Below are 27,687 nucleotides of genomic sequence, written 5' to 3'. Positions count from 1 at the left end.
CAGGAATTTAGAAGCTTTGATAACCTGGACTCCGTCAGGTGAATTTTCATTTCTATAGAATCTATCAGAGTCCCTAGAAAGGAAACTCTTGTGAGTGGGGATAGAGAACTCTTTTCCTCGTTCACTTTCCACCCATGTGACCTCAGAAATGCCAGTACTACGTCCGTATGAGACTTGGCAATTTGGAAGTTTGACGCCTGTATCAGGATGTCGTCTAAATAAGGGGCTACTGCTATGCCCCGCGGCCTTAGGACCGCCATAAGCGACCCTAGAACCTTTGTAAAGATTCTTGGGGCTGTAGCTAATCCAAAGGGAAGAGCTATAACTGGTAATGCCTGTCTTGAAAGGCAAACCTGAGAAACCGATGATGATCTTTGTGTATCGGAATGTGAAGATAAGCATCCTTTAGATCCACTGTAGTCATATTGACCCTCCTGGATCAGTGGAAGGATGGTACGAATAGTTTCCATCTTGAACGACGGAACTTTGAGGAATTTGTTTAAGATCTTTAGATCCAAAATTGGTCTGAAGGTTCCCTCTTTTTTGAGAACCACAAACAGATTTGAGTAAAAACCCTGTTCCTGTTCACTCCCATACCTAGGAGGTCTCGTACACAGTGTAAGAATGCCTCTCTCTTTATCTGGTGTGCAGATAATTGTGAAAGGTGAAATCTCCCTTTTGGGGGGGAAGCTTTGAAGTCCAGAAGATATCCCTGGGATATAATTTCCAACGCCCAGGGATCCTGAACATCTCTTGCCCACGCCTGGGCGAAGAGTGAAAGTCTGCCCCCTACTAGATCCGTTACCGGATAGGGGGGCGTTCCTTCATGCTGTCTTAGAGGCAGCAGCAGACTTTTTTGACCTGCTTACCTTTTTTCCAGGTCTGGTTTGGTCTCCAGACCGTCTTGGATTGAGCAAAAGTTCCCTCTTGTTTATTATTACAGGAAGTTGATGCCGCACCTGCCTTGAAGTTTTGAAAGGCACGAAAATTAGACTGTTTGGCCCTAGATTTGGACCTGTCCTGAGGAAGGGCATGACCTTTTCCTCCAGTGATATCAGCAATAATCTCCTTCAAACCAGGCCCGAATAGGGTCTGCCCCTTGAAGGGAGTGTTAAGTAGCTTAGATTTTGAAGTCACGTCAGCTGACCATGATTTAAGCCATAGTGCTCTGCGCGCCTGTATAGCAAAACCAGAATTCTTAGCCGTTAGTTTAGTCAAATGAACAATGGCATCAGAAATAAAAGAATTGGCTAGCTTAAGTGCTCTAAGTTTGCCAAGTATGTCATCCAATGGAGTTGCTACCTGTAAAGCCTCTTCCAGAGACTCAAACCAGTACGCCGCAGCAGCAGTGACAGGGGCAATGCATGCAAGGGGCTGTATAAATATTTTCTTAAGGTAACCTAATTTTTTATCCATTGGATCTAAAAAAGCACAACTGTCCTCAACAAGGATAGTAGTACGCTTTGCTAGAGTAGAAACTGCTCCCTCCACCTTAGGGACTGTCTGCCATAAATCCCGTGTGGTGGCGTCTATTGGAAACATTTTTCTAAAAATAGGAGGGGAAGAGAACGGCACACCTGGTCTATCCCATTCCTTATTAATAATTTTTGTAAACCTTTTAGGTATTGGAAAAACATCAGTACACACCGGCACTGCAAGTATTTATCCAGTCTACACAATTTCTCTGGCACTGCAATGGAATCACAGTCATTCAGAGCAGCTAAAACCTCCCTAAGCAACACGCGGAGGTGTACAAGCTTAAATTTAAATGTAGAAATATTAGAATCAGGTATCTTTCCTGAGTCATTAACATCACCCACTGACTGAAGCTCTCTTTCCTCAGCTTCTGCATATTGTGAGGCAGTATCAGACATGGTTCTTAAAGCGTCAGTATGCTCTGCATTTTGTCTCACCCCAGAGCTATCTCGCTTACCTCTAAGTTCAGGTAGTCTGGCTAATACCCCTGACAGTGTATTATCCATGACTGCCGACATGTCTTGTAAAGTAAACGCTATGGGCGCCCTAGATGTACTTGGCGCCATTTGAGCGGGAGTCCCTTAAGCGGGAGTCAAAGGGTCTGACACGTGGGGAAAGTTAGTCGGCATAACTTCCCCCTCGTCAGATTCCTCTGGTGATAACATTTTTTAAAAGACAGAAAATGATCTTTATTGCCTAAAATGAAATCAGTACATTTGGTACACATTCTAAGAGGGGGTTCCACCATGGCTTTTAAACATAATAAACAAGGAGTTTCTTCTATGTCAGACATGTTTATACAGACTAGCAATGAGACTAGCAAGCTTGGAAAACACTTTAAATCAAGTTAACAAGCAATATAAAAAACGGTACTGTGCCTTTAAGAGAAACAAATTTTGTCAGAATTAGAAAAACAGTGAAAAACAGTGAAAAAATGCAGTAAATCAAACTAAATTTTTACAGTGTATGTAATAGGCTAGCAGAGCATTGCACCCACTTGCAAATGGATAATTAACCCCTTAGTTCAAAAAACGGATCAAAAAAACGAAATAGACGTTTAACAGTCACAACCAACTGCCACAGCAAGCTGTAGCCCTACCTTCCCCAATAAACGACTTTGGAAAGCCTTTGGGCCCTTTAGAGATGTCCTATAGCATTCAGAGGGCCTTTGAGGGAATCTGGATGTAATTTTAACTGCACAAAAAAAAAAAACGTTAAAATAGGCCCCTCCCACTCATAGTAACACAGTGGAAAGCCTCAGGAAACTGTTTCTAGGCAAAATTTAAGCCAGCCATGTGGAAAAAACTAGGCTCCAATAAAGTTTTATCACCAAAGCATATATAAAAACGATTAAACATGCCAGCAAACGTTTTATATTGCAACATCATAAGGGTATTACCCCTGGGAGTAAGCATGATACCAGTCGTTATTAAATCACTGTATTCAGGCTTAACTTACATTAATCCGGTATCAGCAGCATTTTCTAGTGTTTTCCATCTCTAGAAAAAATTATAACTGCACATACCTGATAGCAGAATAAACTGCACAACATTCTCTCGCTGAAGTTTTACCTCATCTGTGTAATCCCCTCAGACATATGTGAGAACAGCAATGGATCTTAGTTACAACCTGCTAAGATCATAGAAACCTCAGGCAGATTCTTCTTCTATTTACTGCCTGAGATAAAAATAGCACAACTCCGGTACTATTTAAAAATAACAAACTTTTGATATAAGAAAATAAACTAGCTATATTTAACCACTCTCTCCTACAACGTCCTTGCTTGTTGAGAGTTGCAAGGGAATGACTGGGTATGACAGGGGAGGAGCTATATTGCAGCTCTGCTGTGGGTTTCCTCTTGCAACTTCCTGTTGGGAATGAGAATATCCCACAAGTAATGGATGAACGGTGGACTGGATACACCTTACAAGAGAAATAGCGCTATCCACCTTAGGGATGAAGCCCCTCATATCCAATTGAGAGTCAGGGACCGGGATCAATTTTTTAAAAGTAGATGAGGGGGAAAAAGAAGTTCCTATTCTTTTCTATTCATTACTAATAATGTTCGCCATCTTAACTGGCACAGGAAAAGCCAGAGGGACCTTCCTGTCTTCATAAACCATGTCTAATTTAGGTTCCTCTGGGTTCCTCTTAGGTTCTTCAGGGAGTGTAGCCTCTGGAACCTCTAGCGTAGACAGGACCTTCTTTAATAAAAAAACATAGATGCTCAATTTTAAATCTAAAAGGAGGGTTCCTCTGCTGAAGGAGGTTTAGAAACTGAAGTCTCTAACTCAGAAAGTTCACCCACTGAAGCTAGAGTTTAACTCATCCTCTGATACCTGGGACATCGAACCTAAATCCGACAAATATTTAAAGGACTCTAGGTCAGGAGAACTGTGTTTAACCTTTCCCTTACGTTTGCTAGAGGGAGGTAATGCACTCAGGGCCGCAGACATTGCTGATTGTAACTAAGAGGTAAAGTCAGCAGGAAAAAAAAAAACCTCCAGATGGAGGATTAGTTGAGCTGCGGGGAACTGCATGTGGAGTAAGTAGTGTAGAAAGGGTTGTAATCTCTCGGGATACAGATTCCTGAGAGGTAGACGGCTAAGAGGGGCTAATAGCGCTATGAGTATTAGCAGTCTTGTCTCCCTTCTTAGACTTTAGGACAGTGCTTAGGTAAATGGAACAAAATTGAGCAGGCGGGCAAACCACCGCCTCCTCACAATATAAACAGGAATTATTAATCAGTAAAGAAGGAGCAGAACCTCCTAATGTAGTTTCAGAGTCCTTAATAGCTAAAATATATCCACAGAAGGACAGACAAAAATGTAACGCTTTTAATAAAATAAAAAAAAACGGTACCTTTATAATCCCAATGGCTGGGGCACTCACCACCTCCTAGACCCAGACAGCTAACAGTGAAAATGCTGGATAGTAGGAAAATGAAAAGACCGCACCCGGTCACGTAGGACAGGACTTCCTCTGCTATGAAAAAGGTGCTAAGCTATTATGAGCTGCGCAACACTCGAAAATGAAACCCGTTTGTTCAAAGCCAAAAGCACATATCCATAGGCTCTCTTCCCTGCATCTCCACACTCTAACATTCATCAATACTCTTACTGAGAGGTTGACATGCTTACTTAAAACTCCAGTCCTTTCTTGAAGGGAACATACCAATTACAGGACTATCCAAATCTTCTGACACTTCTCTGCCACCTCCTATAGTGACGAAAGGCAAAGAATGACTGGGGAATAGAGGAAGTGGGAGGGATATTTAAGCCTTTGGCTGGGGTGTCTGTCTCCTCCTGGTGGCCAGGTGTTGCATTTCCCAACAGAAAGGAATGAAGTCGTGGACTCTCCCTGCCTTATGGAAGGAAATTCAAATCTTTAAAAAGCATAACGTTTAGCCTTTGTAATGATGTGAATATTTTTTTACTTTAATGTTCCTTTAAAAGGTAAATGTCTTGGTGGGGTAGAGCACAAATACAATACACTATGTGCTGTTCCAGCATCACCTTGCAATTTCCATTTACAATTATTGGTTCTTAAAAGGCACAATATACTCAGGCAAGATGATAAAATTCTTATTCCAATGGAAACACCCTTCTAAATTGGCTGGGATCTCCCTTGCTATCCCTCACGTGAATTAGGAAGTAAATATGCCCTTAGTTTACATAGCTATTCTATTGTCAATACCTCAGTATTCATATTTTCAGTTTATGTGGTGGTTTCAACAGACAGAATTAGCTATTTCAATCGACAAAATAAAGGTAATTGAAATATTTAGAAACAATTTAATACAATCCCATGGGTAAAATAGAACCCTAGGAACACATTAAAAAAAGGAAGAAAATGTTACAGAACCGTTTCCTTTTAAAGGGAGGAAGGAGAAATACCAAAATGCTCTAATGTGATAAAGCATTTCATTGTGGCACTATAAGCTTGATCATAACTGTTTAACCCCTTAACGACCGACGATGTGCAGGGTACGTCCTCTAAAAAAAAATACAGTTAACGACCGAGGACGTACCCTGTACGTCGTCGGTCTGGAAAGTGGTGGAAGTGATCCTGCTCACTTCCAGCCACTTTCCGGTTATTGCAGGGATGCCTCGATATTGAAGCATCCCTGCAATAACCTTCCTTGGCCATCTGATGCAGAGAGAGCCACTCTGTGGCCCTCTCTGCACCAGACATCGATGGACGGTATCGTTGGTGGGTGGCAGCCATCGATCGATCCGATGATGCAAGAGGGGGGCGGGATGCGCGTGCACGGGGTAGGGCGCATGCACGGGGAGGGAGCGGGTGGGAACCGCTACATAACAGAATTTTCTTTGTGAAAAGTGGGAAAGAAGGTGAGGGGGGGAGGCAAGCTGACAAAAATTATATAAAATGATCAGGCAGGGGGTGGGGGGTTGGTCTGTGGGGGGAAGATGCACTACAGAAAAATATAAGAAATAAATAAGAAATAAATTAAAAAAAAAAAAAACATTTTTTTTTGCAAACTGTCTGCCAGTACCCAAGATGGCTCCCAATAAGGCCGAGGGGGAGGGTTAGAGAGCTGTTTGGGGTGGGATCCTGCACAGCAGCATATGTAATAATGCTAAAAAAATTAAAAACAATTAAAAAATACCTTTTATTTTAGTACTGGCAGACTTTTTGCCAGTACTTAAGATGACGGGGACAATTGTGGGGTGGGGGAGGGATCAGGGGGCGTGATGTGTCCTGTGGCAGGACGATCTCTACACTAAAGCTAAAATTAACCCTGCAAGCTCCCTACAATCTACCTATTTAACCCCTTCACTGCTAGACACAATACATGTGTGATGCGCAGCGGCATTTAGCGGCCTTCTAATTACCAAAAAGCAACGCAAAAGTCATATATGTCTGCTATTTCTGAACAAAGGGGATCCCAGAAAAGCATTTACAAACATTTGTGCCATGATTGCATAAGCTATTTGTAAATAATTTCAGTGAGAAACCTAAAGTTTGTGAAAAAGTGAACAATGTTTTTTATTTGATCGCATTTGGTGGTGAAATGGTGGCATAAAATATACCAAAATGGGCCTAGATCAATACTTTGGGTTGTCTACTACACTACACTTAAGCTAAAATTAACTCTACAAGCTGCCTACATGCTCCCTAATTAACCCCTTCACTGCTGGGCATAATACACGTGTGGTGCGCAGTGGCATTTAGTGGCCTTCTAATTACCAAAAAGCAACGCCAAAGCCATATATGCCTGCTATTTCTGAACAAAGGGTATCCTAGAGAAGCATTTACAACCATTTGTGCCATGATTGCACAAGCTGTTTGTAAATAATTTCAGTGAGAAACCTAACGTTTTTGAAAAAATTTGTGAAAAAGTGAACAATTTTTTTTATTTGATCTCATTTGACGGTGAAATGGTGCCATGAAATATACCAAAATAGGCCTAGAGCAATACTTTGGGATGTCTTCTAAAAAAAATTATATACATGTCAAGGAATATTCAGCGATTCCTGAAAGATATCAGTGTTCCAATGTAACTAGCTCTAATTTTGAAAAAAAAAAAAAAAGTGGTTTGGAAATAGCAAGTGCTACTTGTATTTATTTCCCTATAACTTGCAAAAAAAAAAAGCAAAGAACATGTAAACATTGGGTATTTCTAAGCTCAGGACAAAATTTAGAAACTATTTAGCATAGGTGTTTTTTGGTGGTTGTAGATGTGTAACAGATTTTGGGGGTCAAAGTTAGAAAAAACATAATTTATGCTTACCTGATAAATTCCTTTCTTCTGTTGTGTGATCAGTCCACGGGTCATCATTACTTCTGGGATATAACTCCTCCCCAACAGGAAATGCAAGAGGATTCACCCAGCAGAGCTGCATATAGCTCCTCCCCTCTACGTCAGTCCCAGTCATTCGACCAAGAATCAACGAGAAAGGAGTAACCAAGGGTGAAGTGGTGACTGGAGTATAATTTAAAAGATATTTACCTGCCTTAAAACAGGGCGGGCCGTGGACTGATCACACAACAGAAGAAAGGAATTTATCAGGTAAGCATAAATTATGTTTTCTTCTGTTATGTGTGATCAGTCCACGGGTCATCATTACTTCTGGGATACCAATACCAAAGCAAAAGTACACGGACGACGGGAGGGATAGGCAGGCTCATTATACAGAAGGAACCACTGCCTGAAGAACCTTTCTCCCAAAAATAGCCTCCGAAGAAGCAAAAGTGTCAAATTTGTAAAATTTGGAAAAAGTATGAAGCGAAGACCAAGTTGCAGCCTTGCAAATCTGTTCAACAGAGGCCTCATTCTTAAAGGCCCAAGTGGAAGCCACAGCTCTAGTGGAGTGAGCTGTAATTCTTTCAGGAGGCTGCTGTCCAGCAGTCTCATAGGCTAAACGTATTATGCTACGAAGCCAAAAAGAGAGAGAGGTAGCAGAAGCTTTTTGACCTCTCCTCTGTCCAGAATAAACGACAAACAGGGAAGAAGTTTGGCGAAAATCTTTAGTTGCCTGCAAGTAGAACTTGAGGGCACGAACTACATCCAGATTGTGTAGAAGACGTTCCTTCTTTGAAGAAGGATTTGGACACAAGGATGGAACAACAATCTCTTGATTGATATTCCTGTTAGTGACTACCTTAGGTAAGAACCCAGGTTTAGTACGCAGAACTACCTTGTCTGAGTGAAAAATCAGATAAGGAGAATCACAATGTAAGGCTGATAACTCAGAGACTCTTCGAGCCGAGGAAATAGCCATTAAAAACAGAACTTTCCAAGATAACAATTTTATATCAATGGAATGAAGGGGTTCAAACGGAACACCCTGTAAAACGTTAAGAACTAAGTTTAAACTCCATGGCGGAGCAACAGCTTTAAACACAGGCTTGATCCTAGCTAAAGCCTGACAAAAGGCCTGGACGTCTGGATTTTCTGACAGACGCCTGTGTAACAAGATGGACAGAGCTGAAATCTGTCCCTTTAATGAACTAGCTGATAAACCCTTTTCTAAACCTTCTTGTAGAAAGGACAATATCCTAGGGATCCTAACCTTACTCCAGGAGTAACGTTTGGATTCGCACCAGTATAGGTATTTACGCCATATTTTATGGTAAATCTTTCTGGTAACAGGCTTCCTAGCCTGTATCAGGGTATCAATAACCGACTCAGAAAAACCACGTTTTGATAAAATCAAGCGTTCAATTTCCAAGCAGTCAGCTTCAGAGAAGTTAGATTTTGATGTTTGAATGGACCCTGTATCAGAAGGTCCTGTCTTAGAGGTAGAGACCAAGGCGGACAGGATGACATGTCCACTAGATCTGCATACCAAGTCCTGCGTGGCCATGCAGGCGCTATTAGAATCACTGATGCTCTCTCCTGTTTGATTTTGGCAATCAATCGAGGAAGCAGCGGGAAGGGTGGAAACACATAAGCCATCCCGAAGTTCCAAGGTGCTGTCAAAGCATCTATCAGAACCGCTCCCGGATCCCTGGATCTGGACCCGTAGTGAGGAAGTTTGGCGTTCTGGCGAGACGCCATGAGATCTATCTCTGGTTTGCCCCAACGTCGAAGTATTTGGGCAAAGACCTCCGGATGAAGTTCCCACTCCCCCGGATGAAAAGTCTGGCGACTCAAGAAATCCGCCTCCCAGTTCTCCACTCCCGGGATGTGGATTGCTGACAGGTGGCAAGAGTGAGACTCTGCCCAGCGAATTATCTTTGATACTTCCATCATTGCTAGGGAGCTTCTTGTCCCTCCCTGATGGTTGATGTAAGCTACAGTCGTGATGTTGTCCGACTGAAACCTGATGAACCCCCGAGTTGTTAATTGGGGCCAAGCCAGAAGGGCATTGAGAACTGCTCTCAATTCCAGAATGTTTATTGGAAGGAGACTCTCCTCCTGATTCCATAGTCCCTGAGCCTTCAGAGAATTCCAGACAGCGCCCCAACCCAGTAGGCTGGCGTCTGTTGTTACAATTGTCCAGTCTGGCCTGCTGAATGGCATCCCCCTGGACAGGTGTGGCCGATAAAGCCACCATAGAAGAGAATTTCTGGTCTCTTGATTCAGATTCAGAGTAGGGGACAAATCTGAGTAATCCCCATTCCACTGACTTAGCATGCACAATTGCAGCGGTCTGAGGTGTAGGCGTGCAAAAGGTACTATGTCCATTGCCGCTACCATTAAGCCGATCACCTCCATGCATTGAGCTACTGACGGGTGTTGAATGGAATGAAGGACACGGCATGCATTTTGAAGCTTTGTTAACCTGTCTTCTGTCAGGTAAATCTTCATTTCTACAGAATCTATAAGAGTCCCCAAGAATGGAACTCTTGTGAGAGGAAAAAGAGAACTCTTCTTTTCGTTCACTTTCCATCCATGCGACCTTAGAAATGCCAGAACTAACTCTGTATGAGACTTGGCAGTTTGAAAGCTTGAAGCTTGTATTAGAATGTCGTCTAGGTACGGAGCTACCGAAATCCCTCGCGGTCTTAGTACCGCCAGAAGGGCACCCAGAACCTTTGTGAAGATTCTTGGAGCCGTAGCCAATCCGAATGGAAGAGCTACAAACTGGTAGTGCCTGTCTAGGAAGGCAAACCGTAGATACCGGTGATGATCTTTGTGAATCGGTATGTGAAGGTAAGCATCTTTTAAATCCACTGTGGTCATGTACTGACCCTTTTGGATCATGGGTAAGATTGTCCGAATAGTTTCCATTTTGAACGATGGAACTCTTAGGAATTTGTTTAGAATCTTTAAATCTAAGATTGGCCTGAAAGTTCCCTCTTTTTTGGGAACCACAAACAGGTTTGAGTAGAACCCTTGTCCTTGTTCCGACCGCGGAACCGGATGGATCACTCCCATTAATAACAGATCTTGTACACAGCGTAGAAACGCTTCTTTCTTTATCTGGTTTGTTGACAACCTTGACAGATGAAATCTCCCTCTTGGGGGAGATAATTTGAAGTCTAGAAGGTATCCCTGAGATATGATCTCTAGCGCCCAGGGATCCTGAACATCTCTTGCCCAGGCCTGGGCGAAGAGAGAAAGTCTGCCCCCCACTAGATCCGGTCCCGGATCGGGGGCTCTCGGTTCATGCTGTCTTTGGGGCAGCAGCAGGTTTCCTGGCCTGCTTGCCCTTGTTCCAGGACTGGTTAGGCTTCCAGCCTTGCCTGTAACGAGCAACAGCTCCCTCCTGTTTTGGTGCAGTGGAGGTTGATGCTGCTCCTGTTTTGAAATTCCGAAAGGGACGAAAATTAGACTGTCTAGCCTTAGCTTTGGCTTTGTCTTGAGGTAGGGCGTGGCCCTTACCTCCTGTAATGTCAGCGATAATTTCTTTCAAACCGGGCCCAAATAAAGACTGCCCCTTGAAAGGTATATTAAGTAATTTGGACTTAGAAGTAACATCAGCTGACCAGGATTTTAGCCACAGCGCCCTACGTGCCTGGATGGCGAATCCTGAGTTCTTAGCCGTAAGTTTGGTTAAATGTACTACAGCCTCCGAAATGAATGAATTAGCTAGTTTAAGGACTCTAAGCCTGTCCGTAATGTCGTCTAGCGTAGATGAACTAAGGTTCTCTTCCAGAGAATCAATCCAAAATGCTGCCGCAGCCGTAATCGGCGCGATACATGCAAGGGGTTGCAATATAAAACCTTGTTGAACAAACATTTTCTTAAGGTAACCCTCTAATTTTTTATCCATTGGATCTGAAAAAGCACAGCTATCCTCCACCGGGATAGTGGTACGCTTAGCTAAAGTAGAAACTGCTCCCTCCACCTTAGGGACCGTTTGCCATAAGTCCCGAGTGGTGGCGTCTATTGGAAACATCTTTCTAAATATTGGAGGGGGTGAGAACGGCACACCGGGTCTATCCCACTCCTTAGTAACAATTTCAGTTAGTCTCTTAGGTATAGGAAAAACGTCAGTACTCGCCGGTACCGCAAAGTATTTATCCAACCTACACAGTTTCTCTGGTATTGCAACGGTGTTACAATCATTGAGAGCTGCTAAAACCTCCCCTAGTAATACACGGAGGTTCTCCAATTTAAATTTAAAATTTGAAATATCTGAATCCAATCTGTTTGGATCAGAACCGTCACCCACAGAATGAAGCTCTCCGTCCTCATGCTCTGCAAGCTGTGACGCAGTATCAGACATGGCCCTAGTATTGTCAGCGCACTCTGTTCTCACCCCAGAGTGATCACGCTTGCCTCTTAGTTCTGGTAATTTAGACAAAACTTCAGTCATAACAGTAGCCATATCTTGTAATGTTATCTGTAATGGCCGCCCAGATGTACAAGGCGCCATAATATCACGCACCTCCCGGGCGGGAGATGCAGGTACTGCCGCGTGAGGCGAGTTAGTCGGCATAACTCTCCCCTCGCTGTTTGGTGAAATTTGTTCAAATTGTACAGATTGACTTTTATTTAAAGTAGCATCAATACAGTTAGTACATAAATTTCTATTGGGCTCCACCTTGGCATTGGAACAAATGACACAGATATCTTCCTCTGAGTCAGACATGTTTAACACACTAGCAATAAACTTGCAACTTGGTTATAATCTTTTTTAGCAAAAACGTACTGTGCCTCAAAGAGGTACTAAACGATTAAATGACAGTTGAAATAATGAACTGAAAAAAACAGTTATAGCATCAAACTTTAAAACAACACAACTTTTAGCAAAGGTTTGTTCCCATAGAAAAATAACAATAATTAAATTTGACATAAAAATTACAGAGCAACGTTTTTATTCACAGTCAATATAAAATTCTCACAGCTCTGCTGAGAGAATCTACCTTCTAAAGAAGTTTGAAGACCCCTGAGATCTGTCGGAGATGAACCGGATCATGCAGGAAATATAAGAGTAACTGACTGGAAATTTTTGATGCGTAGCAAAGAGCGCCAAAAACGGCCCCTCCCTTACACACAGCAGTGAAGAGAAACGAAACTGTCACAATTAAAACCAAACAACTGCCAAGTGGAAAATAATGCCCAAATATTTATTCACTCAGTACCTCAGAAATGTAAACGATTCTACATTCCAGCAAAAACGTTTAACATGATAAATACTTATTAAAAGGATTAGTGACTTTTAACAGAGTAGTTCCGGTGAAATACCATCCCCAGAATACTGAAGTGTATACATACATGTCATTATAACGGTATGGCAGGATTTTCTCATCAATTCCATTCAGAAAATAAAAACTGCTACATACCTCAATGCAGATTCATCTGCCCGCTGTCCCCTGATCTGAAGCTTTTACCTCCCTCAGATGGCCGAGAACAGCAATATGATCTTAACTACTCCGGTTAAAATCATAGTAAAAAACTCTGGTAGATTCTTCCTCAAACTCTGCCAGAGAAGTAATAACACGCTCCGGTGCTATTGTAAAATAACAAACTTTTGATTGAAGTCATAAAAACTAAGTATAATCACCATAGTCCTCTCACACATCCTATCTAGTCGTTGGGTGCAAGAGAATGACTGGGACTGACGTAGAGGGGAGGAGCTATATGCAGCTCTGCTGGGTGAATCCTCTTGCATTTCCTGTTGGGGAGGAGTTATATCCCAGAAGTAATGATGACCCGTGGACTGATCACACATAACAGAAGAAACAGAATTTATGCTTACCTGATAAATTACTTTCTCTTGCGGTGTATCCAGTCCATGGATTCATCCTTACTTGTGGGATATTCTCATTCCCTACAGGAAGTGGCAAAGAGAGCACACAGCAGAGCTGTCCATATAGCTCCCCCTCTGGCACCGCCCCCCCAGTCATTCGACCGACGGTTAGGAGAAAAAGGAGAAACCATAGGGTGCAGTGGTGACTGTAGTTTAAACAAGAAATTTTAACCTGGCTTAATTGCCAGGGCAGGCCGTGGACTGGATACACCGCAAGAGAAAGTAATTTATCAGGTAAGCATAAATTCTGTTTTCTCTTGCAAGGTGTATCCAGTCCACGGATTCATCCTTACTTGTAGGATACCAATACCATAGCATTAGGACACGGATGAAGGGAGGGAACAAGACAGGTAACCTAAACGGAAGGCACCACTGCTTGCAAAACCTTTCTCCCAAAAACAGCCTCCGAAGAAGCAAAAGTATCGAATTTGTAAAATTTGGCAAAAGTATGCAGTGAAGTCACTGCCTTACAAATCTGTTCAACAGAAGCCTCATTCTTGAAAGCCCATGTGGAAGCCACAGCTCTGGTAGAATGAGCGGTAATTCGTTCAGGAGGCTGCTGTCCAGCAGTCTCATAAGCCAATCGGATAATGCTTTTCAGCCAGAAGGAAAGAAAGGTAGCAGTCACTTTTTAACATCTCCTCTTACCAGAATAGACAACAAACAAGGATGATGTTTGTCTGAAATCTTTAGTTGCTTTTAAATAGAATTTCAAAGCACGAACCACATCAAGATTGTGTAATAGCCGTTCCTTCTTAGAAGCTGGATTAGGACACAGAGAAGGAACAATGATTTCCTGGTTAATATTCTTATTAGAAACCACTTTAGGAAGAAAACCAGGTTTGGTACGCAAAACTACCTTATCTGCATGGAACACCAGATAGGGTGAATTACACTGCAAAGCAGACAATTCTGAAACTCTTCGAGCAGAAGATATAGCTACCAAAAACAAAACTTTCCAAGATAATAACTTAATATCTATGGAATGTAAAGGTTCAAACGGAACCCCTTGAAGAACTGAAAGAACTAAATTTAGACTCCATGGAGGAGCCACAGGCTTATAGACAGGCTTGATTCTGGCCAAAGCCTGTACAAACGCTTGAACGTCTGGTACTTCTGTGTAACAGGATAGACAGAGCAGATATCTGTCCCTTTAAGGAACTAGCTGACAAACCTTTCTCCAATCCTTCTTGGAGAATAGACAATATCCTTGGAATCCTAATCTTACTCCACGAGTAACCCTTGGATTCACACCAACAAAGATATTTCCGCCATATCTTATGGTAAATTTTCCTGGTGACAGGCTTTCTAGCCTGGATCAGAGTATCTATAACTGATTCAGAGAACCCACGCTTAGAAAGAATTAAGCGTTCAATCTCCAGGCAGTCAGTTGCAGAGAAACTAGATTTGGATGCTTGAATGGACCCTGTATTAGAAGATCCTCGATGGCAGTGTCCATGGTGGAACAGATGACATGTCCACTAGGTCTGCATACCAAGTCCTGCGTGGCCACGCAGGCGCTATCAGAATTACCGAAGCCTTCTGGCTACCAGCCGAGGGAGAAGGGGAAACGGTGGAAAGACATAAGCCAGATTGAAGGACCAAGGCGCTACTAGAGCATCTATCAATGCCGCCTTGGGGTCCCTGGACCTGGATCCGTAAAGAGGAAGTTTGGTGTTCTGACGGGACGCCATCAGATCCAATTCTGGAATGCCCCATATCTGGGTCAGCTGAGTAAAAACCACCGGGTGGAGTTCCCACTCCCCCGGGTGAAAAGTCTGACGACTTAGAAAATCCGCCTCCCAGTTGTCTACTCCTGGGATGTGAATTGCAGATAGATGGCAGGAGTGATCCTCCGCCCACCTGATAATTTTGGTTACTTCCTTCATTGCTAGGGAACTCTTTGTTCCTCCCTGATGATTGATGTACGCTACAGTCGTGATGTTGTCCGACTGAAATCTGATGAATTTGGCCGCCGCTAGTTGAGGCCATGCCTGGAGCGTGTTGAATATCGCTCTCAGTTCCAAAATGTTTATCGGGAGAAGAGACTCTTCACGAGACCATAGGCCCTGAGCTTTCAGGGAGTCCCAGACCGCGCCCCAGCCTAACAGACTGGCGTCGGTCGTTACAATGATCCACTCCGGTCTGCGGAAGCACATTCCCTGAGACAGGTGATCCTGAGACAACCACCAGAGAAGAGAATATGGTTTTCTGGTCCAGTTGTATTTGAGGAAACAAATCTGCATAATCCCCATCCCACTGTTTGAGCATGCACAGTTGCAGTGGTCTGAGATGTATTCGGGCAAAAGGCTCTACGTCCATTGCCGCAACCATTAATCCGATTACCTCCATGCACTGAGCTACAGAAGGCCGAGGAATGGAATGAAGAACTCGGCAAGTAGTTAAAAGCTTTAACTTCCTGACCTCCGTCAGAAATATTTTAATTTCTACCGAGTCTATTAGTGTTCCCAGGAAGGGAACCCTTGTGAGCGGGGACAGAGAACTTTTTTCGACGTTCACCTTCCACCCGTGAGACCTTAGAAAGGCCAGAACAATCTCCGTATGAGCCTTGGCTCTGTGAAAAGACGATGCCTGTATTAAGATGTCTAGATAAGGTGCTACTGCCATGCCCCGCGGTCTTAGTACCGCTAGAATGGACCCTAGCGGGCTACATACAGCTGGCTTCCGGTGGGGGGCGGAGCTAGCAGAGGCACGCTAGCACGATGCTCTGAGGGAAAGAGCTAACTTCCACATATCCCACAGCGCACAGCTTCCTTGGCCCTATTCGACTAGGGGCCTGGAAGGCCTAGACAGCGCTAGGAAGCCCCATACAGACGCCGCCGGCCCTGTCGGCTAGGGCTCAGCGAAAGTGCCCAAAAATTCTCACTGTTCTTTCAAGCAGGCGCTGAAGTGGTAGACGCGGTAAGCTGCAAGAGGGTAGTACTGGCAACTCTCTGTTACCGGCCCCACAGAAAGTCAAGGCAACCTGCGGACCAAGCTGCTGTGCATACGAACGGGTGGTACACCAGAGGAAGAAGTAACCGCTGCAATATACACAGGAGCATAAAGGCAGCTGCTTACGGAATATAGCCGGGTCCTCCTAACACAGAGCTACACAATAACGGAAGAGAGGGGAGGAGGCCAGACGTTGTCTCCCGGCGGCCAGAAAGCTGGAGTGGTTGGGGAAGGCGGCAGCACAAGAGGAGAAACGGCAAACAGCGCCAATCCCCACAACTATCAGGGCCGGCCCTTGCTTCAATCCTAAGGTATAGGTGAGAGACTCCTGCAGATATGTGAGTAACTTTATCATTATCACTGTATGTGCTTAAGCGCTATTTTCTGCTGATATAAGTGGGCTGACAGGCTGCAAGAGGGTTAATGGAAGTGTGGGGACTGTGTCAGCAATCGCATTTAACACGCTGCCGGCCTGCATTTAACAAGCTTTGCATGTGGCCTTACTACTAACACAATAATGCGACAGACTGGGCTGTATTCTAACGCACTAAAGAGCTCTCTGACCTCCCCATTGAGAGCCTAACTATAAAGATAGAACTGAGACCTGCTAGGCTACAAGCTCTCTTCATCACCTTACTACTGTGTATAATTACATTTAAAAACCCTCCTGCTGTTTACTGGGCTATACAGTGTGCAAAGCACCCCTTAAAAGACTGGCGGAAGCCAAAGGGCCTCTGGACATACTACAAGTGGGCAATTAGCCCGTTCAGGACAAGAAGGATCCTTTTCCAGTCAGGCAGCCTTATCATAAGCCCTACACAACCCACTCTGTTTCTATAGTAGCGCCAAGGCTCCAGCTAGAAAAATCTAGCTGTAAAGACTATCTCATACTTGGAAGTGTCAGTCGGGCATTTTGGTTTTGGAGGTCCACAAGAGATAATGAGAATGTGAAAGCCACTATTAAAGAACTGTGATATATCGTTGGCTTCTGTTGGACTCTAATCCATATAAGGAACACAGACTCTGACATACAAAGGAAACCCTACAATTGTCTGAGACAGTTTTTTGGCCCTAAGGGTCACGGGGGGACTTGGCTGATTATTTAATCTGTGTCTCTTGTTCCCTTATTTTTTGTTTTTTTTTCTCTCTTGCTCTCTCCCTTTGCATTCTTCTTTCTTCCTCTTTTTTTCGTTATTTTTTTTCTGTTAGCTAACATTACAGCAATGAAACTAAAAATGTGATTGGGACACCCTAACTCTGTTGGTTTCAATTGTCTTTTCCCCTTCTTTTTTTTCTTGCTTCTTCTGCTTGGCCTGTGCCATTTGCTTGCTCTCCCCCACTCTTTTTCCTATTCTTAAAAATCCAAAATATCTTCCGTATCTGCAACCTCTATCAAACTAGGGAATAGTCCCTGTGAGGTTCTGATTACAATAGGGTAAACTTCTGTGCTGGGAAAAAAAAAAAAATTCTTTTTTTATTTCCTTTGTTTTTTTTTTCTCTCTTTTTTCTTCTTTTGTTTTTATGTATTGCATAGAAGTATATTGACCTGTATTGCTTTTCAAGTTTCGAGGTTTACCTGTTTGATTGCTCTCTCAACCGAAGGTGTATAGCTTGCGTAACCTCCTTAGCTAGGAGCAGGGAGGAAAAGGGGCAGGGTAGCTATTGGCTGTATCTCAAGTCTCTTATCCAGGTTTACCTAAGTTATAGAAAGCTGGTTATTAGATTTCTGGATCTGTTGTGTGCAAGAGTATGCAGTTGCTGAATTTGTGAATTAAGCTGGGTAATTGGTATACCTTAAAGCAATAACTGTCTAGGGGTACAATTCTAGGAAAAACAAATTTCTCCACCTCTCAATTTAACCAGTTGTGCAAAGTAATTGCTTGTTGAGTTTATTAGCCTAGAATATAGATATAATAATTCCTAGGTGATATTGTGTACAACACCCCCTTAAATTCTCACATACACTAACAGACCACTGTCCAGTCAGCTTATTTCTGACTGGTTTATTTTTTTTTTTATTCTCTCTTACACTATTAACCCCTCACTTCACACACCCACTACCTCTCACTTTTTTGGCCCATCAGGGCGTTAGTATTTGTCCTTTTCTTTCCCTTTTTTTTCCCACCAATCACGTGCACCTCACTATTGGGACAGAGATCTATCTGCCCTACTTTCTCATGGACAAATATATGTCACAATCTAAACCCAATTCTCCAGCGATGCCACCTAGGCAGAAAGATAAAAAGGCTAAATCCACGGAACAGGAGGGCCATAATGACTCCAACATAAGTAACATTGACACAGCAGCACTCCTACATCAAATATCTCTACTTTTTACACCGCAGTTTGAAGGGCTGAAACAAGAAATTTCTAATTTATCAACAGAGGTTAAACAGATTGCACCTAGACTTTTAGAATTAGAAACCAGAGTTTCAGATGCTGAAGACAAAATACACACGATAGAACAGACTACTACCGCGCAAGAAAAAACCTTGCATATACTACAGGCAAGATTAGAAGATCTAGAAGATAGATCACGCCGCAATAACCTAAGAGTTATTGGGCTACCTGAAACTGTAGAATTTTCAGACCTCTTGAAATTCGCCTCCTCGACACTCCCTCAGTTAGTTGGTAGCTGTATAGAGAATCTGGTAATTCCAGTGGAAAGGGCCCATAGAATAGGTGCACTACGTAAACAACTAGATGGGTCCTTAAAACCCAGACCTGTAATTATAAAGTTTTTAAACTTTCAGGATAAGTTTCATTTGCTCAGGCTTTATCGTAAAAACAATGGAATCATGTTAGGCCAAACAAGGCTTCTTTTGTTTCAAGACTTTTCAATGGAAACACAGGCTAAGCGGAAGGTGATGGCACCATACTGCTCCAGACTTATTAAAGCCAATATTAAGGCGAGGCTTGTGTACCCAGCCAAGATCTTGCTGGAGAAGGATGGTGCCACACTCGCGTTTAACAAACCAGAGGAAATTCAAGCTTTTTGCTCAGACAGTGGGATCCTATAAAGTCATACGGTTTTTGTTATGGCAAAGGTCTGCGGCTGGAGGGAAGGTTACTCCGCCGCAGCCAGGGGGTGTCCCCTCTCCTTTTTTTTTTTTTTTTTTTTTTTTTTTCCCTTTCCTCCCTTTTCCCCTTCACCCTTTTTTCCCGTATCTTCCCCTTCCTCTCACTTCATTACCAGCTAAATAATAAAGATGCATAAATTAAAGTTGTTATCCTGGAATATCGGGGGAATCTCCTCACCAATCAAACGGAAATTAATGATAAAACACCTCGGGGTCTATAAACCCGATATAGCTTTTATTCAAGAGACTCATCTCCCCCCGGCAGAAGTATTGAAACTTAAAAGCAAATGGGTTGGTGAGGTGTTATTTACACCTTATACCCAAAAGAAAAGAGGGTTGGCCATCTTGTTAAATAAACAGCTAGAGTACCAGGTAGTTTCAGCAGAAAATGACCTAGAAGGAAGATATCAAATCGTTAAAATTCAGATTAATCAAAACCCATATGTATTCTGCAACTTATATGGTCCCAATAAAACAGAGAGAGGATTTTGGGAACTTTTAGGTAATAAGTTACATAATTTTATTGGGGAGAATATAGTTATGGTTGGTGACTATAATATGACATTCTCACACACTTTAGATAGATTTAATAGTAAATCCACTGACAAAAAGGTCAGGGAAGCAAAGCTACTTGCTAAACTCTGCCAGAAGCTGTCCCTAAAGGATATTTGGCGAATCCAACACCCAGATCAGAGGGAATATACATGCGAATCTAAATCCTTCAGATCCTTCTCGAGAATAGATTTCTTTCTAATCTCTAGTCAAATGTTGCGGTCAGATATCAAATCGGACATTAAAGAAATTAAATTATCTGACCACGCAATAATCTCACTAGAAATCCAGAATAGAATATCACTTCGGGCTAGTAACATGCGTTTGTTCTTCCCTCAATATCTTTCTCATAATATTAAATTTGCCACGTGGCTGCAACAGAGGTGGAAAGAGTTCTTTGATTTCAATAAGAACTATGTGAGTAAGCCTGAAATTCTTTGGGAAACGGCAAAGGCTGTTATGAGGGGCGAAATAAAAGCATATTTGATCAGGGAGAAGGCCAAAAGAAAACAGCGAGAGGAACAGCTAGCTAATACGCTCAGGAACAAATACGCTCAATATATTCGGAACCCCTCTGCAGGAAATTGGAACAAATACAAAAAGGCTAAATTGGAACGAGACCTCTTCTTTAAACAATTAATGACTGTAGATGACTTGAAGCAAAAAGCTTTTTTTGCAGGTAGCCAAGGGATATCGGCTAAAACACTAGCTAGAATGGTAAAGGCCAGACAACAAAAAAACTATATTCCAGCTATTAAATACCAAGGTAAAAGACTGATCAAGAGCTCAGAGATAAGAGAAGCCTTCCTAGACTACTTTCAAAAAGTATACTCCCCCACATCAATAGAAGTAGCCAACAAAGATTATTTTTGGGGTCAGATTAAGCTACCACAGGCTTCATCTCAGGATATTCAAATACTTAATGAACCTATTACGATCCAAGAGATTTCAGATGCGATAAATAACTCAAAATCAGGCAAAGCGCCTGGCCCGGATGATCTCCCGGCCGAATATTATAAACTCCTACGCGAGCAAATTCTTCCTCTTCTCCAGTCTCTATTTAATGAGTATTTTATTAACAACAAAGTCCAGTCCCCTCTATTTTCTGCTTCACATGTGGTTCTGATCCTGAAAAAAGGAAAAGACCCTGAAGCACCAGCATCCTACAGACCTATCTCACTCCTTAATCAGGATTACAAACTGCTGACAGCTATTATCGCGAATAGGCTTAAAAGTTGTCTAGATTATATAATACATTCTGATCAAATGGGGTTTATGCGAGGTCGTAATCCTGTTAAAAATATTCGGAAAGCACAATTGGTATTAGACTTTTTTGCAAATAAAACATTTCAGAAATCCCATACTAGACCTGATTTAGCAATCTTAACAGTCGATGCCGAAAAGGCATTCGACTCAATCGGGTGGGACCACCTTTTCAGGTCACTGGAAGGGTTCGGTCTGTCGGGCTGTTTCCACAAGTTTATACAGAGGCTCTATAGTAACCCGTTGTCAGCAATTATTATCAATGGAGAAACATCGAATAGATTTCCATTGGGGAGAGGGACGCGGCAGGGTTGCCCGTTATCCCCTCTACTATTTAATCTATCCTTAGAGCCCCTGGCAATATATTTGCGACAGGAAGTAAAAGGAATTAGAATAGGTACCCAAAAAATCGTACTCTCGCTATTTGCAGACGATCTGCTCTTGTTTCTTAGTAATACTATGACGGCTATACCTCAAGTTCTTAAGATATTTAGCTTGTTTGGGTCCTTTTCTGGCTACAGGATCAATAACGAAAAATCAGAACTTTTATGGATATACAAACCAAGTGTAGAAGTGACTCATCCCTTCCAGGAAACTACATGTATACGCTACCTAGGAGTATTCCTGAGTAATAACCCTAGGTCGTGGTATGAAATGAATATTTCTAAATGTATTATTGACATACAGGATAAACTACAAAATTGGTCCAATTTACTATTAAGTATTTCGGCCAGAATCATGCTTATCAAAACTATTATGTTTCCCAAGCTTTTTTATTTTCTTCAGAATTTCCCGCTCTTACTATACAATAAAGATATCGCTCGAATTCAGAGGATTTTTAACAATTTTATCTGGCGCGGGAAGAAACCACGCATAGCTTTCTCGACATTAACTCTTCCTAAAGAGCATGGGGGCCTGGCGTGCCCAAATATTAGACTATATAACTATGTATCTGTGGGTAAGTTTGCACTTGATTGGATTACCCAAAGAGAACAAGTTACTTGGTACGACTTGGAGTCATGCCTAATAGCTCCTTTTGACTTAAAAGCGATACTTCACATTCCAACGCCAAAACTCCCATCTAACATTTCCCAATTCTTTATTCTGAAAGACGTTGTGACCGCTTGGCAGAAGATTAGCAAATTACTTCAGAGCAATTTTTGCAAATCACAATTCCTCCCTATAATGGGTAACCCTACCTTCTTACCAGGTCTGAAGCCATCTGTATTTCTAGAATGGGCCTCAAAAGGTCTGAAGTCACTTGGTCAATTATGTCTAGATAATAAGTTGGTAATAAGGTCCTTTGAGGAGCTGAAAACTAAATACAATTTGACAAACTCATCCTTTTTTGCCTATCTACAGATAAATCACTGGATAGGGAATTTGAGAATGGAAACAGGACCAGACCTGGAGGCTGGAGAATTAGGGAGAATAATAAAGTTATACCAGGAAGGGAATAATAGAACCACCCACTTATACAAAACGCTGATTAGCGCACAAGGGGTTCAACATATTGATAGAATAACAGTGAAATGGAAGAAAGTATTCCCTCGGGTGGAAAGGGAGTGGGTCACGACTAGTCTGAGGTTAATATCCAAGGCCACAGTTACAGTTAATTGGCAAGAATCACATTTCAAGCTGATGAATATGGCATACTTGTCACCTGCGAGAATATCAAAGTGGTCTGGTTCTACAGAACGAGGAGAATGCTGTAAATGTAGACAGGTAATGGCAGACTTAATACACTGTATCTGCAATTGCCCTAAGGTAGTTCAATTTTGGAACAAAGTGAACTTTTGGTGCAACAAACTCTTAGATATCCAGATGCAGATTACACAAAAGGAGATACTCTTCCTCTTTAATTCTGATTCACCAACAATCAACTATAGATTCTTAAATACAGTAATATTGACAGCTAGAAATGTAATATTTTCGAATTGGAAAAGCAAGGGAAGTTTAAGATTCTCGGAATTCTTGAGTAAAGTACAGCATCAAATAATAATGGAACAATATAACATGAAAAGTCTTAGCAATAAACAACTATATCGATTTTTTGCCAAATGGAATCCTCTGATTCTGGCGCTACCCATAGACTCCCAATTACAATTAATAGCCGCTTTTAGGAAATCTGAGTGGTTTATACAACAGATTGACACTGGAACATTCCCAAGGTTATGGCTATCAGAAATAACCAACTAGCGAGAGAGAAGGGTACTACTTGCTTTCAGAGGGAGCTTTTCCCCTCCCCCCTCTATACCTTCTATTTTTCCCTTCCCCCCTTTTTTTTTTTTTTTTTTTTTTTTTTTTCTTTCCCCCTTCCTTATAAGCCGATCTCAGGTTTCATATAAACTGGAATTGGCTATACATTTAGGTTTAGAATTTTTCTCTTCTAGCTATCCTAATAGAACTAGATGTTGTATCTAGACTTTGTCATAAGCTCAGTGGTTATTATAAGTTAGAATGTCCATCATACCTTAGATACAGAAGAAAAGGGACAGGAGTAAACAAGTGTTCAATAACTTACTTTCAATTTTGGTAAGGAACAATTGAGATGTGAGTGTTCATGTTTGTCCTGTTGATGTAATGAAAACAGAAAAAACCCAGTTCGGTGTACAAATATTGTTCTCACTGAGATGATTAACCAATTGTTAGAAAAGTACATAAGGTTTGTTATTATGTTACGCATATGTTCTGTATCATGCTTCACCTTGCCCTGCGAGGCACAAAAGGTTTATGTTAGTTGATTGTACACTGTGCTGGACTAAAATAAATAAATAAAAAAAAAAAAAAAAAAAAAAAAAAAAAAAAGAATGGACCCTAGCACCTTTATGAAAATTCTGGGAGCGGTGGCCAACCCGAAGGGAAGGGCCACAAACTGGTAATGCTTGTCCAGAAAGGGGAACCTTAGGAACTGATGGTGATCCTTGTGGATAGGAATATGAAGGTACGCATCCTTTAGATCCACGGTAGTCATATATTGACCTTCCTGGATCATCGGTAAGATTGTCCGAATGGTCTCCATTTAGAATGATGGAACTCTGAGGAATTTGTTTAGAATTTTTAGATCCAGGATTGGTCTGAAAGTTCCTTCCTTTTTGGGAACCACAAACAGGTTTGAGTAAAATCCCAGTCCTTGTTCTGTAAGTGGAACTGGATATATCACTCCCATTTTGAGTAGATCTTCTACACAGCGTAAGAACGCCTCTTTCTTTGTCTGGTCTGTAGACCGACGAGAAATGTGGAACCTTCCCCTTGGAGGAGAGTCCTTGAATTCTAGAAGATATCTCTGAGCAACGATCTCTAATGCCCAGGGATCTGGAACATCTCTTGAGCAAAGAGAGTCTGCCCCCTACTAGATCCGGTCCCGGATCGGGGGCTACCCCTTCATGCTGTCTTAGTAGCAGCCGCAGGCTTTTTGGCCTGCTTACCTTTGTTCCAGCCCTGCAAAGGTTTCCAGGTTGCTTTGGGCTGTGAAGCGTTACCCTCTTGCTTTGCGGTTGCAGAGGTTGAAGCAGGACCGCTCCTGAAGTTGCGAAAGGAGCAAAAATTAGCCTTGTTTTTGGCCTTAAAAGGTCTATCTTGCGGGAGGGCATGGCCCTTTCCCCCAGTGATATCCGAAATAATCTCTTTCAACTCGGGACCGAAAAGAGTCTTTCCCTTGAAAAGAATATTTAGTAATTTTGTTTTGGAAGACACGTCGGCCGACCATGATTTGAGCCAAAGCGCTCTGAGCGGCATGATGGCAAAACCAGAATTTTTCGCCGCTAGCTTAGCTAATTGCAAATCGGCATCTGTGATAAAAGAATTAGCCAGTTTTAGAGCATTAATTCTATCCATGACTTCGTCATATGAAGTCTCCCTCTGGAGCGACTCCTCCAGCGCCTCAAACCAAAAAGCCGCTGCAGTAGTTACAGGAATAATGCAGGCAATAGGATGGAGAAGGAAACCTTGTTGAACAAATATTTTCTTTAGTAAACCTAATTTTTTATCCATAGAATCTTTGAAAGCACAACGGTCTTCAATTGGTATGGTTGTGCGCTTGGCTAGTGTTGAAACTGCCCCCTCTACCTTAGGGATCAGTTATGGGGAACATTTTCTTAAAGATAGGGGGGGGGGGGAACAAAAAGGTACACCTGGTCTCTCCCACTCCCTAGCCACAATATCCGCCACCCTCTTCGGTATCGGAAACACATCAGTGTATACAGGGACTTCTAGATATTTCTCCATTTTACACAATTTCTCTGGGACCACCATGGGGTCGCAATCATCCAGTGTGGCTAATACCTCCTTGAGCAGCACGCGGAGGTGTTCCAGCTTAAATTTAAACGCTAAGGAATCTGATTCTGCCCGCTGAGAAACCTTTCCTGTGTCAGAAATTTTTCCCTTGGACAGCACATCCCTCACCGCCACATCAGAGTGTTGTGAGGGTACAACAGATAAACCCTCCAAAGCTTCTGATTGCTCATACTCTGTTCTTAAAATCGAGCTATCAGGCTTTTTTAGGAAAAACTGGCAGTTTGGATAGAAATGCCGCAAGGGAATTATCCATGACTGCTGCTAATTGTTGTAATGTAATAGGGGCCAATGCGCTAGAGGTACTAGGCATCGCTTGCGCGGGCGTAACTGGTGTCGACACATGGGGAGAGGAGGGTGTCAAAGAATCATCTAGGGCTACATTTTTAAGTGACACAACATGATCTTTAAAATGCATAGATACACTTAAAACACAAATGTAATGGGGGTTCCACCATGGCTACTAAACACATAGAGCAACGTCTATCTGTAGGCTCAGACATGTTAGACTTAGACAGCACTCAAATACTGAAATATACAATTTGAGAAAAAACTGTACTGTGCCTTTAAATAATAAAAAGCGCACACTTTTTTTACTAAATCTTAAAAAATGATCCGATCTTTCTGAAATTTTTACCACACTATCTTAATGCTTTGGAATAATTGCACAGCGAATTTCAAGTCAATTAACCCCTTAATGCCCAAACCGGAGCAACCTAAAGCCGACAACCGGTTAGCAAACTACAGCACCGTGCCACAGCAATCTGCTGTGGCCCTACCTGCCCCTGGGGATTAGTTTGATGGAAAATAAGCCTCTATGAAGTCCTCAAGTAGTTTTTGGACCCTCCACGTGAAGCTGCATGAAGCTATCTGCAATATCAACTGCGCAACTGAGGCACAAATTTTAGGCCCCCTCCCTCTCCACTCCGGAGTTGTGGGGCCTTCAAAACCCTAAATAGGTGTCTAAAAATATGCCATGTGGAACCAAACCCCATAAAACACTACACAAGTAATAAAAACTTGTATAATGATTATATTTTCACTATAAAATAATCGATTGCCCTTAGTCTTTGAGCCCTGTTAATTAAGCCTTCCTTCCATACTGAGTCTCAGAATATGGCTTACCTTCCCCACATGGGGATTCTTGTCAGTCTTCTAGAATTACTAAGTCTTGACTAGAAAAAGATGGCTGAACATACCTTATAGGAGTTAAGCCTGCAAACTGTTCCCCCCAACTGAAGTTTTCTGATACTCCTCAGTCCTGTGTGGGAACAGCAGTGGATTTTAGTTACAACATGCTAAAATCATTTTCCTCTCAGCAGAATTCTTCATCACTTTCTGCCAGAGAGTAAATAGTACAAACCGGCACTATTTAAAAATAACAAACTTTTGATTGAAGATATAAAAACTACAAATCTAACACCACATTCACTTTATCCTCCCGTGGAGATGCTACTTGTTAGAGTGGCAAAGAGAATGACTGGGGGGGGGGGGGGTAAATGAGTAAGAGGAAAATTACAGCTAAACACAAACACCGCAGAAATGTAAAAATAGCCTTGGTCCCAAACGGACAGAAAATGGAAAAGTGCTGTGGTCATTAAGGGGTTAAAGGGATACTAAACATACATTTTTTTCTTTAATGATTTAAATAGAGCATGTAATTTTAAGCAACTTTCAAATTTACTCCTACTATCAATTTTTTTCTTTGTTCTCTTGCCATCTTTATTTAAAAAGCAGGAATTTAAAGCTTAGGAGCCAGCCCATTTTAGGTTCAGCACTCTGGATAGTGCTGGCTTATTGGTGCCTACATTTAGCAAACCAATAAGCAAGCATAACCCAGGTTCTTAACCAAAAATGGGTCCACTCAAGCTTTAAATTCCTGCTTTTTAAATAAAGATAACAAGAGAAAGAAGAAAAAATAATAGAAGTAAATTAGAAAGTTTCTTAAAATGGCATGCTCTATCTGAAAAAAAAATGTGGGTTTAGTGTCCCTTTAACACCTGCAACACACATTTAAAGTCAGCTCCACACTGGCAAAGCAACGCTGAACATGAACAGAACACAGCTGGTGATTGATTGACACCATGCAGATATGGCACCTCAACTGACTCAGCGGCTGTGTTCAGCTCTGGACAGTAGCATAACCCTTCCTTACCTCTAAGCAGGGTTTTGTTGCTTCAGAAATAGCGACTTTTGAAGCTTTAAGAGCCGGATATGTTCCGTTGGTTTTTATTCATACAGGATTATTACTGAAATTTTCCAGGATTGAGAAATGAACAAGCCCCACCAGAAACACGTCAGTATTTTAAAAGGATTTTGCACCCGATTTCTGAAGAGCATACAGAGGAAGTCAGGCACAGAAAGATGTATTCATATAGGAGCTATAAACTGAAGTTTAA

The 27,687-nt window shown here is 42.1% G+C and overlaps 1 protein-coding gene across 3 annotated transcripts in view; it reads right to left on the bottom strand.

Annotated features, from left to right (window-relative positions):
* The window catches only part of CWF19L1 (CWF19 like cell cycle control factor 1), a 345,153-nt gene that overhangs the window by 125,507 nt on the left and 191,959 nt on the right, over positions 1-27,687 (bottom strand). The window lies entirely within an intron of this gene.

Source organism: Bombina bombina, chromosome 6, assembly GCF_027579735.1.
Source record: "Bombina bombina isolate aBomBom1 chromosome 6, aBomBom1.pri, whole genome shotgun sequence".
NCBI classification, from domain to species: Eukaryota; Metazoa; Chordata; class Amphibia; order Anura; family Bombinatoridae; genus Bombina; species Bombina bombina.
The sequence above is the reverse complement of the archived record's forward strand: the minus strand, read 5'-3'. Positions and strand labels throughout refer to the sequence as shown.